The sequence below is a fragment of the Chrysemys picta genome, chromosome 12 (assembly GCF_011386835.1).
Source record: "Chrysemys picta bellii isolate R12L10 chromosome 12, ASM1138683v2, whole genome shotgun sequence".
NCBI lineage: Eukaryota > Metazoa > Chordata > Testudines > Emydidae > Chrysemys > Chrysemys picta.
This window is the reverse complement of record NC_088802.1, coordinates 11,467,551-11,481,152: the sequence shown is the minus strand read 5'-3', so window position 1 is coordinate 11,481,152 and position 13,602 is coordinate 11,467,551. Positions and strand designations below refer to the sequence as shown.

General features: G+C 46.7%; 1 protein-coding gene and 1 long non-coding RNA gene across 2 annotated transcripts in view; one reads left to right on the top strand and one right to left on the bottom strand.

Annotated features, from left to right (window-relative positions):
- LOC101933603 (zinc finger protein 850-like) overlaps window positions 1-13,602 on the bottom strand; it is an 89,289-nt gene that overhangs the window by 43,972 nt on the left and 31,715 nt on the right. The window lies entirely within an intron of this gene.
- On the top strand, window positions 94-12,867 carry LOC135974983 (uncharacterized). The gene is made up of 2 exons (XR_010592047.1): window positions 94-362; window positions 9,957-12,867. It is a non-coding gene; the product is annotated as an uncharacterized LOC135974983 (long non-coding RNA).

Here is a 13,602-nt window from a genome sequence, read left to right as displayed (position 1 = left end):
GATGGGCTCTTCTGACCTTAGAGCCTGTGAGTGGAACAGGAGCCGGACACAGAGATGCTGCAGCGCGATGGGTTTATCTCTAGGACCCAGAAGCAGCTGGGAGGCGGCTCTGGGGGGAGCGATCCCTGGGGTGTGACTCGCAGCCGCTGCGGTGACTCTGGCTCCAGGCTCCAGGCGACATCCCCGAGCCCCGGCGGCTGGTGCTGGGAGCCCGGAGCCCTGGCTGCAGCCGGGAGAGGGGAATCTCCAGCAGGGCCCTTCCCGCTGCTCCCCAGGAGCCTCTCCCAGGGCAGAGCCCCCAGCCCCGCCAGGCCCCTTTCCGGCCCGGCCCCTGCCGCAGGGGGGCCCCGCTCGGAGGGAAGGTAAGAGAGACCCGCCCGGCTGCAGGGGGAGGTTTGGCCCCAGGCTGCTCCCAGCGGAGCTGGCTGCGATTCCCGCCCTGGGCCCGGGAAAGCTGCCGCCAGCTCCCGGTGTGTTCGGGGCGGAGCAGGATCACGTTACCACCCATCCGCCATTGTCCCCATCTGGTGCTTTGTTTCCCTGCCCCTGGCCGCGCTGCTGCGGACGGAGGCTGCAGTTCAGGGAGATCTGAGGGGGGCAGAAGGTGGGGCGGAGCCAAAATGAATGCAGCGTGGGGGTCCCCAACTCAGGGCTTGCGAAGGAGCGGATCTCAGGGACACAATCAGGGCAGCACAGGTGATGGATCTAGGGTGGTGGGGCCCTGCCGCACCCCCTGGCTTGAAGGGGTTTCCATCCTATCCAGGGTTTACAGTTTGGTTCAATGGCTCTCAGTGCTCTCCACTGTATGGATTGTTTCAACCCCCCTGCCTGGGACTAGGAGCCAGGGATAAGAATGGGGTACAGCCAGTGGGGGGTGAATCTAGCACTGGGGGAGACAAATTCCAGCCCCTGAGCACCCCCAATGTCCCCCCACCTGTGGAGCACATGGCCCCAGCCTCCCCAGCTCCAGGGCCCAGGAAGGGCGCACGGCCCCAGCCTGAACCCCGGGGGCAGCCTAAGGAGAAGCCTGACCCGCTCCTAACAGGGGCTGTGCACCCCACCTCCGCAGTCAGCTGTGACTCTCAGCCAGCTTGGAAAACAGACGGGTTTATTGGTTGCTGGGAACACAGCATAGAACAGAGCTTGTTAGCACAGAAATCAGGAGCTTTCAGCAAAGTCCATCTGGGGGGGAATCCATAGTCCGAAGTCCTGGACTCTCCCTGCTGAGTCCCAAACCAGGAGACTGACCCGCTTCCAGCCCCCCATCCCCAGTGACGCCCCGCTGCCCCTGCTCCGTGCTTTCCCTCTTTCCCAGGAAAAGATGTCATCTGGCCTCCCCCTCTCTCTTTGTTCTCCAACACCTTCGGCTGGCTCCTTGCAGAGGATGGGCTCCGGCCATCACTTGTCAGGATACAGAATTTTGACCATTCTCTATGGCAGGGGTGGGCAAACTTTTTGGCATGAGGGCCACATCGGGGATCAAAATTGTATGGAGGGCCAGGTAGGGAAAGTTGTGCTACCCCAAACAGTCTGGCCCTGCCGCCTATCCAACCACTTCCCGCCCCGCCCTCAGAATCCCGGACCCATCCAAACCCCCTGCTCCTTGTCCGCTGATTGCCCCCCTCAGAATCCCTAACCCATCCAACCCCCCGCTCCTTGTCCCCTGACTACACCCTCCAGAGACCCCCCTGCCCCTAACGACCCCCCAAGACCCCACTCCCTATCTAAGCCCCCCTGCTACTTGTCCCCGACCGCCCTCTCCAGAGACCCCCCCGCCCCTAACTATCCCCGAAGATGCCACCTATCCAACCCCCCTGCTCCCTGTCCCCTGACTTCCACGACCCCTATCCACACCCCTGCTCCCTGACAGAGCCCCAGGATTCCCACGCCCCATCAAACCCCCCTATTCCCCATCCCCTGATCACCAACCCAGAACCTCCACCCCATACAACCACCCCCTGATTCCTGTCCCCTGACTGCCCCCTGGGACTCCCTGCCCCTTACCCAACCTCCTGGCTCTGGCACGGCCCCCTTACTATGCTGCTCAGAGCAGCTTCCGGGGCCAGACTGACTACCGTGCAGCCCCTCCCCCCAGAGTGCTGTCGGTTTGGCTGCTGAGGGAAAGCAGGGGAGTGGCCGGGGGAAGCCTCCCCCGAGAGCTCAGGGGTCGGATAGGACTGGCCCATGGGCCGTAGTTTGCCCACCCCACCTCTATACCCAGGCAGCCACTCTGCAGTCACAACTGCCCTCTAGAGGTCTCCGCAATGATCACACATCTGTATCCCACCAGTTCAATACTTGAGTAACACATGGGGAAACTGAGGCACACACAGTATTCAGAGAAAATATTAAGAACATTCCTGCTTCATCACACCCCTCTGAGACCAGGCCCAAGGGCACTTTCTCCAGTTGCTGGAACCACTCTAACCATACCAGCCCCTGAGCCTTAGCCTGCAGGTGATGGAGAGACCTGGGGAAAGGACTGGAGCCGGGCAGGGAAACTCTGCACAAAGGGCCCCTTTCAGGGACCAGCTGGTGAGTTTGGCCTACAAGGGGAGGGGCTCCCTGTGTCTGTGAGTCCCAGAGCTGCTGCCCTCAGTGACACAGCCAGGTTCAACCCCCATTACCAGTGTCAGTGGCTGAGCTGCCTAATGAGAGCAAAGTCCCACGACAATGGGGCAGTCGCCCCAAGGCGAGGGAAGAAGATAAAAGGGGAGAGCGGAGAGATTTGAAGGGCAGCAGGAGCAAGAATTGAGGAGGGAGGTTCCCAGCTCCCAGCCCTGCCCAGATCCATTCCCTGCACCCCCGGGGCAGTCAGCTCTCCTGGGAACAAGGGGAGGAGCTGAGAGAGGAAAAGCCAGTTGCTCATTCTGCTGAGCACCGCACTACTGAGGGAGACGGGGGAGAGCTAGAGGGGTTACAATACACTGTGGGGCAGTGCCGTAAAGTGACTCCTTTGATTCTGCTCTTTTTCCAGCGTTTGGCTCAGAGATGCTGTTCTGGGGAGGTTTAGCAGGGACTTGGTGGGTTTAGTTCTAATGGGGGATTAGGGGCCTGGCCCAGTACCACAGCTAGGGGAGGATCAGGGGGAACGGCTGCTCCCACTGAGCACATTCTCCCAAAGTGGCACGATAGACGCAGATTCCGTGGGTGCTTCTTGTCTGGAGCATCCACGGGGAAAAATTGGTGGGTGCTGAGCACCCACCGGCAGCTCCCGGTCCCCTCCCCACCACCCAGCCCACCTCACCTCCACCTCCACTCCAGCTCCTTCCCTGACCACGCCGCCGCGTTCTGCTTCTCCCCCTGGCTCCCTAGCGCTTGTACCGTGAAATAGCTGATTTGTGTGGCAAGCCAGGGAGGAAGGAGGGGGAACGCGGCACGCTGGGAAAGAGGCGGGGCCAGGGTGGGTATTTGGGGAGGGGTCCAATAGGGGCAGGGAGGGGGAAGAGTCGGGACGGGGCAGGGGGCGGGGATTTGGGGAGGAGTCCAATAGGGGCGGGAAGGGGTGGGGCTGGGTGGGGGGCGCAAGCTCCCACCGGCGCCAAGGAAACTTGGCACGTGTGGCCGAGCGACAAAATAATGCAGGGGGGGGAAAGCACCGACAAAAGAACGCCGACGAAAGAGCGCATTCCGATACAGGTACCTCAAAATAATTTTTGAGCGGTCTCATTTTCTTCTGGACAAGCTTCCATTACATAATCAAATGTGGTAGAAACGTCATCTGTACACTTGTAACACTTACCACTACAGCATTAGTTGGTCTTCTAACATGTGAATCCCTGGCAAGAGGCCCACATTTTTTTAAATATTTTGTCTTCGCTGTCGGAGAAAAACAGAGTTCTCACTATTTGTTTAGGTATAGCAAGTCAGATGCTTTATTAACTCTCACAATTGCGCAGAGGGAGAGAGCTAAGCAGGTCTCTCAACAGGTAAACAATTACAGCAAGCATTTATACCTTTTGTTACAGACAATAATGAGCAACAGTTGCATTTTGTTTATACATAGGCCATCCTGATATCTCATTTCCTCACTTGTTTTGACTCTTGCCAACATACAATATTTTCTATACCTTATCTACACAAGGTCTTCTACACCTTATCTATACCAGGTCATAATGACTTCTTACACAGTTCTTTCTCACCCGCCTCACACAATCCTCGCTTCTACAAATCTCGCGTTATCAGGGTTACAGTTAGGCTGACTCTTGCTAACGAACTGTCATGTATTGCATCCCCTTCCTGTCAGTTCTTTCTCTGCTTCCACAACCCCCCCTTTTGTACTACTAGTACAACAAACATTTTCAAATCTCTATTTGCATTAAATCTCGGAATTCAGATTCTACATCAGATGCTTCAACCTTAGGGGTTTTGATTGGATGTAATGACAATGCATGATGAGCATGGACATGAAAGGTATTACTATTATTACGTCCTTTACAACAACAATAACATACTCCTGCACAACACAAGCAATAACATTCCCATAGCGATAAAATGATGGGGTTGTTGTACAATCTTAGTCATATAACACAATACATCATACTTAGTTCATAAGGTGGATACTCTATAAGCTGTCTGAAAGGCATACTTTTTAACTTGATACATATTTTGAAGCATGTGAATTTGCCCTTGTACTTCAGAGATTTTCTGAACCTCTGGTAACAGTGAAAGCAAATTTTGAAATCGATCAGGTACTAAACTAGTCCAATTAAAGGGTATCTGGAACCTAAGGACTACTTGCAAAATTCTATCTGCAGGCCAGTAAATAATATGATTGCCTGCAGTGGTAATGAGATTAAAATGTATGTCTTGCAATGTGGTGGCTTTAACATACACACAGCTATCATTAGCTTAAAAAATAAGTGTCCTGTCAGGGTAGTTCCTTGTCCCCTACCCTCCCAGCAAACGTAGTCATGAAGAGTAACAACTTCTCCTGGCTTCAGTTTACGGATACACTGAAGCTGTGGGGGTTGTAACGGCCAAAATGTCCATTGACTCCCTAACCCCATCCAAATGTCAGATGTAATCCCAGGAGCACTGACTAAAAATCGATTGGGCATACCAGGAGGTCTAATTTCCCAGATGTCTCGGTGAATTACCCAATCCCACATGCATCCTCCCCATGGACCCGGCAGGATTCGGTATGTGGGAGCCCACACCCCCTGAACCGGTCCATATGCTTGGAAGGAGCACTGAGAACATCCACACTTCCACCCAGAAAGTTTCCAAGTATGTCTCCATGGCCACAGATCAGATGGTACTCCTGATGTGTCTGTAAGGGCAGTGGGCCAAGCCTGGTGCTCTAGATCATTCCGAATGGCCATTAGCTGGTCATTCAAGAAATCCTGAATCTCTGAGCATGCTAGATCCCACTGCAATGCCTTCCCAGCCTCAGTGATATTCAATACCATCTCTGTCAGTAACTTCTGGGTCATAGAACTAAGGGCGGAGATAACATGTAACTCACCAACTCCAGCCTGTACCTGGGTTAGTTGTGCTCCAGAAACAAGGCCAATGGCCTTCTCTAGTTGCCCCAATTTCTCATCATGTTCTTGGTTCTTAAAAATATTCCAAACTGCTGCTGCATTATTGGTCCCATCCCACAGGGATCCGGTCAAGTCTCTCTTCTTTCTAGAGGAAATAACCCAAGCCCTCTGTTGTGCTAATCTAATGGCAGCCCCCTGTGAGCAATTATAAATTCTTGGGGTTCACTAGTAGTGATATCATATACTTTTATCTCCACTGATCCATTCAATTGTTCGCTTATATGGGATATCCTGAACCTTAAAAATATATTTTTTCAAACAATATTTAAATAAATCACTAAAGTGTGAAGGCCTTAGTCATTGGTTTTATCAAATATATGGCATTGTCTGTATTTGGATGTGTTACAGGGGTAATAGTGTAATGGAGGAGATGGCAGGGGCAATGGCAACAAGGTGCCTTTGGTACTTATCATTTAAAATCCAATTAGGGAGGGCAATACATGCTGAAGGACTTATCCAAAACACAGGGTGCAGCCTGTAGGATAAACCCCAAAATCCAATCAATACCACGTTCCCAAGCATGGATCCCACAAGTTTCTTCCTGCCAGTGTATAATTCTTTGTTTCTTCACCAGGGTCAGTTCTTAATGTCTCTTGTAGTCAGGAATCCCTGGACTTTGTGGTTTCAGTGAAGCAAGTGTTCCTTCTTCTCTTTTCCTGAAACAGTGTGGTTTACCATCATACAGGTGAGAGGTTACTAGCACATCACCCTGTAATGGTTTTGCTTCTTCTAGAAAAATCCAGAGGCACAGTAGGTCTGTCAGTGGACAAGGGAGAGGTTACTAGCACTTCACCTTGTCTTTTTTTTTCTTTCTTTCTTTTTCCTGCTGTCCAGAAGACACAGCAGAGCTAGAAGGAGAAATAGGCTTATCATCAGTCGGAGAGTCCTCCCGAGGTGGAGGGGTCTTTTTACAGTGAGAAGCATGGGTCCAGGCAGGTAGTCCTTGGCACTTCACAGTGGTGGTGGTTAACAGGACTTGGAAAGGGCCTTTCCAGTGTGGATCCAAAGCAGTTTTTCATTGATGGACTTTACGTAGACTCAGTCTCCTTGTTTCAATGAATGGCAGGGCTGCTAGGGTCTTTGGGTAGCACTTCTTTTATCTGTGAGAAAAGAAACCTAACACATTTCATTAATGCCTGGCAATGTTTTGCAGATCTCATAGTTCCTTGGGCACATTCAGGCCCCCCTTTTCTTGGCTATCAGCCAAGTCTTAGCTGTGGGCAGTGTCCTTGGATGGTGCCAGCATCTTATCTTTGGACTGAGCTTGCTAGCTATTTTTCCTCAGTTAACTCATTCTGTTCTTTTTTCTTCTCCCCTTCTTGGCTTCTTTTAACCTACAAAGGAAACTTCCACTTTTCACTCATACACCTTTTCCCAACAATGAACACATACACATTGCCATTATACAGTACATTAGTCTGATTATTCAATGTATGCCATATACACCCTTCCAGTAAAATAACTTTATTACAGAGCTTTGGAGCAACAAACCAGGACAAGCACACCCACTTTTGAGGAGTCCACTCGGTACAACCTCTGGTGTCCAATAGCTTTCCTCCCTCTCCAGCCCTCTGGCTAGAAATCTGAAGTAGCCAGAAGGATCCCATGGGCAATATGGGGAGTGGGTTAACCTTCCATGTCCTTGCTTCCAAAGACTGTTGGTATGCAAATTTTAACAACAATTTTTTTCAATTAAAAAAAAAAATCTGGCCAATGAAGTTTCTTTTTCTTACTTAAGCAACTGTATTAGACTTTAGTATATCACATTTTCCTGATTTATCCAAACACTTTTTGTATTCCAAGTTGAATAAAAACAAGTATCTGCTTTTTGATTTAACCCTTCTATTTAATTTTGAACTAGACTGTCTTATGAAAATATTAAACCCAACAATTCTGGCCACAAGACAAACACCACAAGACAGGACAAAGAACACAAAAATAATTCCTATTGTGCCAGTAAATGCATGGTACATTGAATGCTATTCAGCTGGCATCTGTTTTCTCTGATGATCTGAAAGACAAAAGAACAGAGGTCTACCCCTTCTGGGTAGTCAATCATTGCTTAAAATATTTCCTTTATATACACACATACTCTTGTTGATTTTAGACAAAACAGAGGAATTACCCCATATTTCCTTGTATTTGTTTCATAGGCAGCCCAGGTTTCAGTGGCTTCTACCTTATTAGTTAGAAAATTGCATTAATACAGATGCTTTCTGGCTTGCTTCCACATCCAAAGCTATCCACAGCTAAAAGATTCTTACTTTAAAAAAAGGACACAATTAACTTTCCCAGACTTTTGATTGCCTTTTACTTCTAACTCCTGCTTTCAAACACCCAGTGATCTGAAAGAGACAACACAACCTATATTGATAGGTTTGCATTTCTTTTACCTCTGCTACAATATACACTGCACATGTTCTGGGGAAAATGCACCTCCTCTCCACAATTCAATTTCCACAACACTAGCCACATCAATTTCTACACAAGGTGTAACTGTTTCTTTTGTGCTTACAAAATCTCCATGCACCCCTAGTAAAGTGACAGCTCGACCACACAGAGCCAGGGGCACTGTCCTTCTCTCTCTTTTTACCAGATCTTTTATCTGCTATTTTGTTACCCAAAAACAAATTCAAATCTTTATTCTTTCCTCAATAGACAAATTGCTCCCATTGTGTGTCAGAGGCTTTTTGGTGATTAAAAGCTCCTCTGAGATGTATGATCTTATCTAGATTGAAGGTACCGTCTAGTGGGCATTGTTTAGATGAATTTTCACGCGTGTAATGATTTCAATTCTCTAAATACCTGCAGGTTTTAGTACCATAATGTATGTACATGAAATAAGCTGGGGTGCCCTTAGTGGGTGAGAGGGAATCCTTAGACTGTCCCCCACCCATTTTCCAATCACACACACAGGGAGGAGGATGCCCTGTCCGCGCTAGCAGCACATAAACTTCCTCTCTTGGGAGGGCAGTTCTTTTACACCCTGAGGTCTCCTGGGGCGTCTTTTCAGTGATTCCAGTCCAGGCCGGCTGCCTGTGGCTTCTTCAGCTTCCCCAAACCACGCCAGCTCCAGGGTCGCAAAGGCAGACTGTTGGATCTCACTGGACAGTTAAGCTTTGCAAACGTAATCTCAGCACTGTAACTCGTATTGCCTTTGGTTTGACTATGTCTATATTTTTTCACAGTCAGCTGGGGCCGAAAGCAGTTTTTCTTTGTACTTAGCCTGGTCTGCATTGATTCTTGACCTTGAACGCAGATTAACTTTCTCTTTATCTATTGCCTGCCCGCTTGGGCCCGATCCTGCTTTTCTCACTGAACCGTCCCTTCCATGGGCACCAGCTTTTTCACTACCAATTTAGATAGGAGGGTGGGCTTCTCAACTAGCCCCCACCCTTCCTGGTCTCTTCTCTTAAACATTCTTACTCACAAGGCTACCCGAGTCCTCCCTCGTGAGGCTTGCCACTTGGGCAAAACTCATGACCCATTGGCATTTAACTATTCAATTTTCTCTTGTGGCAAACACACTGCTCTTACCGCATATGCAAACACAAATGGTTACATTCTGACAAGTCCCTGAAGGACCGGTACTTGCTTAGCCAGTGCTTCCTTTTCTGCCTGGAAGTCCTGTCTCAAGGCTTGCAACTTGCCCTGGGCGTAAGTTTGAGTTGCTGCCTGGTTAATGATCTATGCTCTTAATTGCTCAATTCTAGTTATCAAGTACACAACTCTTCCCTTTTCTCCAACTTCTCTATTGCCCAGTCCTGCTACGACTGGGGTAGATCCACCTGACACCTAAATGTATAAGACAGAAATTCATTAACCGGAGTCGCCAGTAACTGTCACCAAAATATCGGGTCCACCTAGCTGAGAGCCAATAACAGCCAGACAGGGATAAGGAAGAGTTGCTTTATTCAGCAGAAGAAAGGAGAGCTTTGCACCTTGGTACAAAGACTCTGTCTTACACACATTTTACCATTTCAATTATTATCCTGGGGATTTGAAATCCCCATGCTTATAATTACTTACTCCTTTCTTCTGCTGTTGGCGCTTTTTTTATCAGTTGACATGTACACTCACTCACTCACCCAGGCACCCACACAAGCATGCGTACTCATAAGAATTGTTTCCTGTGGTGTAAACAAATGCTGAACCCTTTCGATGATTTCAAATAGTTCAGTCTGTTTGATTACTTCTTAGTGTGCGGATTGTTTCAGCTTCACCTCTAGTTTTGAATAAAGTGGCGCCTTTTCAACAAATCATTTAACACTTTGCTTATGACATTCGACAGGCGTCAAATTTATAGAGCTGTGAAATTTACCTGGCTGCCGTGTGGATAGTTTGTTTTTAAAATGTGATTTATTTATAAACCGTATATTGTTCATATTTATTTTATTTGTTTCTGATAAGGGATGGATAAACGCACTAAGAAGAAGAAACTATCCGGGTGGGACAGAAAGAAGATGAAGGAAGATGCAAATCGAGTAAAAGAATCGTCAAAATATGTGAGGTTGGAGGCCTACTTTTCCTTCGACACGCCCACAACGTCTTTTGCACCAGAGGCGGAACATTCTGAACACTTGCTACCTACCTTCAGCCAAGGAGCTGGAGACGGGGCCCCGGCTGATGTGACTTCACCAGAGATAAAACTGTCTGAAGACTTGCTAGTACCTACCTTCAACCTAGGAGCTGATTACAGCATCCGGGCTGCTGCGGCTGCACAGGTAGTGGAAGTGGAGTCCTCAGAAGACCTAATTACTTCAGCAGACTATCCTGCAGAGGACAAGAATGACATTGTAAGACTCCATGCTATCATTGACACACATAGGGAATACCCAACAGATCCACACTTGTTTTGTGACACACCTGTAACACCTGATCTAGTACGTGCTCTGCTTGAGTTAGGCCCTTGTCAGCCAGGACTTAAAGATAATTTTGACAATTTTCCAAAAGATGAAGCTGGACGTCATTTCAGTGCAACTTGGTACAAACAAAAACAAGTGAAAAGTGTTCATACAATCGACCGGCACTGGCTGGTTTACTCACCAAGAGCAAACACTATGATTTGTTTTGCTTGTTGGCTTTTTGGAAATCGGTCGAATGCTTGGAGTGATCCAAAAACTGGTTGCAAGAATTTTGCTCAAGGTACGCACAAAATTGAAAAACATGAAAAAAGTGAAAGTCACAAAAAAGCAGAGAAAGAACTTTTCCTTACCAAATTCCATTTGTTCAACGATAGAACAGTCTTGGCTGGTCTAACGGCGGAAAGGAAAGAGATAGAAAAAAATAGGATGATTTTAGGACGTATTATAGATGCAGTTCTCTTTTTGGGAATTCAGGGATTGGCATTCCGCAGTGATCATGAGTTTCAAGGTTTAGGTTCCCCAAGTACAAATGAAGGTAATTTTTTGGAACTTATTAAGCTGTTGGCTAAAAATGATACATTACTGAAACAACATTTATTACTGAGTGATCAAAATGCAACTTATCTCAGTCCTGACATACAAAATGATCTGATACAGTCCTTATCAGCCGAGCTTCTATCAAAGATAGTAGCTGAAATCAAAGTAGCTAAGTACTTTGCCGTAATTGTTGACTCTACTATTGATATCAGCAGAACGGATCAATTTTCTTTATCCTTACGATATGTAACAGTAAACGGTGATGCAGTGGAACGATTTATACAATTCAGTGAATTACCTGGAGCAAGTGCTGAAGATGTTTTCAACATTCTTCTTTCAGCAATCAAGAACTTGGGGCTGTCAATTACTATGTGTTACGGTCAGTCTTACGATGGAGCAAGCACCATGTCGGGTGAAATAGCAAGTCTTCAAAGTAGAATACGGGAAATTGCTCCAAATGCACTCTTTATGCACTGCTGTGCACATCATTTTAATTTAATTCTGATTGATGCATTAAGCTCCAATATTCAAACTCGGTTGTTTTTTGGAACTCTAGAAAGTCTCTATACTTTTTTTTCTGGCAGTTTACCTCGTCTTTCAATACTAAAGGAAGAACAATGCAATCTTATTGAATCTTTCGCATTAACTCTAAAGAAACGTTGTGATACCAGATGGGCGTCTAGAAAGTCAGCAGTAGAGGCAGTCTTGCAAAATTTACCAGCCCTAGTAATTGCCCTGCAAAGAATTGTGGATGGTGAGATAAAAAACTGCACTCCTAAACAGCTCGCTGAGGCAAAGGGTATTCTGACAACACTCGATACTTATGAATTCTTAGTTCTTCTTATATTCTGGAGTAAAGTGCTAAAGAAGGCTTTCCATCTATCCACCTATTTACAGAAAAGTAGTCTAGATCTGGTAACAGCTTCTCATTTGATTCAGATTTTTGAAAATGATATGAAAAACATTCGACGTGAATTTGAATCTGAATTCAAACAGATTGAGAAGGAAGCAACCGAGTTGGCTCGAAAATGTGATATTACTACGGAATATAAGCAGCACAGAATACATAAGAGAAAAAGATTCCATGAGGAAATTGCAGAGGATGAAGAAGGAATATTTGATGCCCGGGAGAAATTCATAGTTGAATCCTACTTAGTGTCCTTAGATTCTGTTATAAATAGCACAAGTAAAAGATTCGAGCATTTTAAAAATGTGGCTGCCAATTTTAGTGGTTTAGATCCAAAGCGTTTTGACAACGCGGATAATGTGAAGAAATTAGAATTTTTGGCAGACATGTACTCAGATGTAATCGACAGTCAAACCAAAATTGTGGAAGAGTTTCTTTCATTTAAAGACATTTACAAAGAGATAATGAGCACTAGCGGTAGGGTAAAGTCAAGTGTTGACGAGAAACCCACCATCAACAGTGTACTGAAATTCATGATCGCCAATGATATGTGTTGCATTTATCCTAACCTTTCGAGATTGTACCACATTTTTCTGACCTTGCCAATAAGTAGCGCAGTTGCGGAACAATCCTTTAGCCGACTCAAACTTATAAAGTCCTACTTGCGCTCTACAATGGGTAAAGATAGATTGTCTGGGTTAGCTTTGCTCTCCATTGAAAGACAGTTAGCTACTGAAGTAGATTATAATAAAGTAATAGATAACTTTGCTAGAATGAAGCTTAGACAAAAGAGGCTGTTGTAGTTGCTTCATAGATGATCATATTGTTTTGATCTTATCTTTGAAATATAAAATAAGTAAATAACACGTGTTTTTATATTTTGATTTTATATACAATATAAATGTCCTACTGTAAAACTGTTTTTATATTGTAAATGCAAAATAACACGTACTTGTAAAACAATATAATTCTTGTGGGTTTTTTTAAGTACAAAATAAATATGTATAACGAATTTGAAAATATTTTAAATGGTGCTGAGCTCTGAGCAGACGCTGAGCAAATAGACCGAAAAGCTTATGATTCAGTGTCCCGATCCTGAAAGGTCTCAGCGTCCCAATGATGCCAAATGAACTGAAATGGGTAAAGTTACAGTCACAATTTACTGAGAAAGGGGAGAGCACAAAAATGCCCCCCCAGCTGTCTGACTGAATGTCTCTAAATAGCCAGCTGCACATGGTACGTCCGTCAGCCAGGGCAGAGAAATTACAGGTACTCTATGTACCATTTCAGTCTTTTTCCTTTTCCGTAACCCTGTACCAAAGCACTGAATCTGCTCTACTCTGCAATGCGGAGTGAAGACCCAGGTACCTGAGAGAGCAGCAGGGGAAAGGTGTTTGAACTTCCGGAGGCCAATCAGAGTGTCCACACTGGCACCGCGGCCCTCCAACGAGAGCACAACAAATGTTATTCCTCTCGGGGAGGTGGAGTACCGAGAGCGCTCCAGCCGCGGAGTCAGAGCGCTCTACGTGCCATGCCAGTGTGGACGGGGAGTGAGGTAGAACGCTCTTGGTGGCTTTCTTGCGCCATAATGCACAAGTGTAGCCAAGGCCTGAGTATCACACCTTAGACACACAGCTCCTGCTCCTCCAGGCTCATCCTCACAGGGGGATGCCTCAGTGAACCTCCCCACCAGCACAGGGACTGATTGCAGGACCAGAGCCCAAGTGGTACATTTTTTCACTATAGC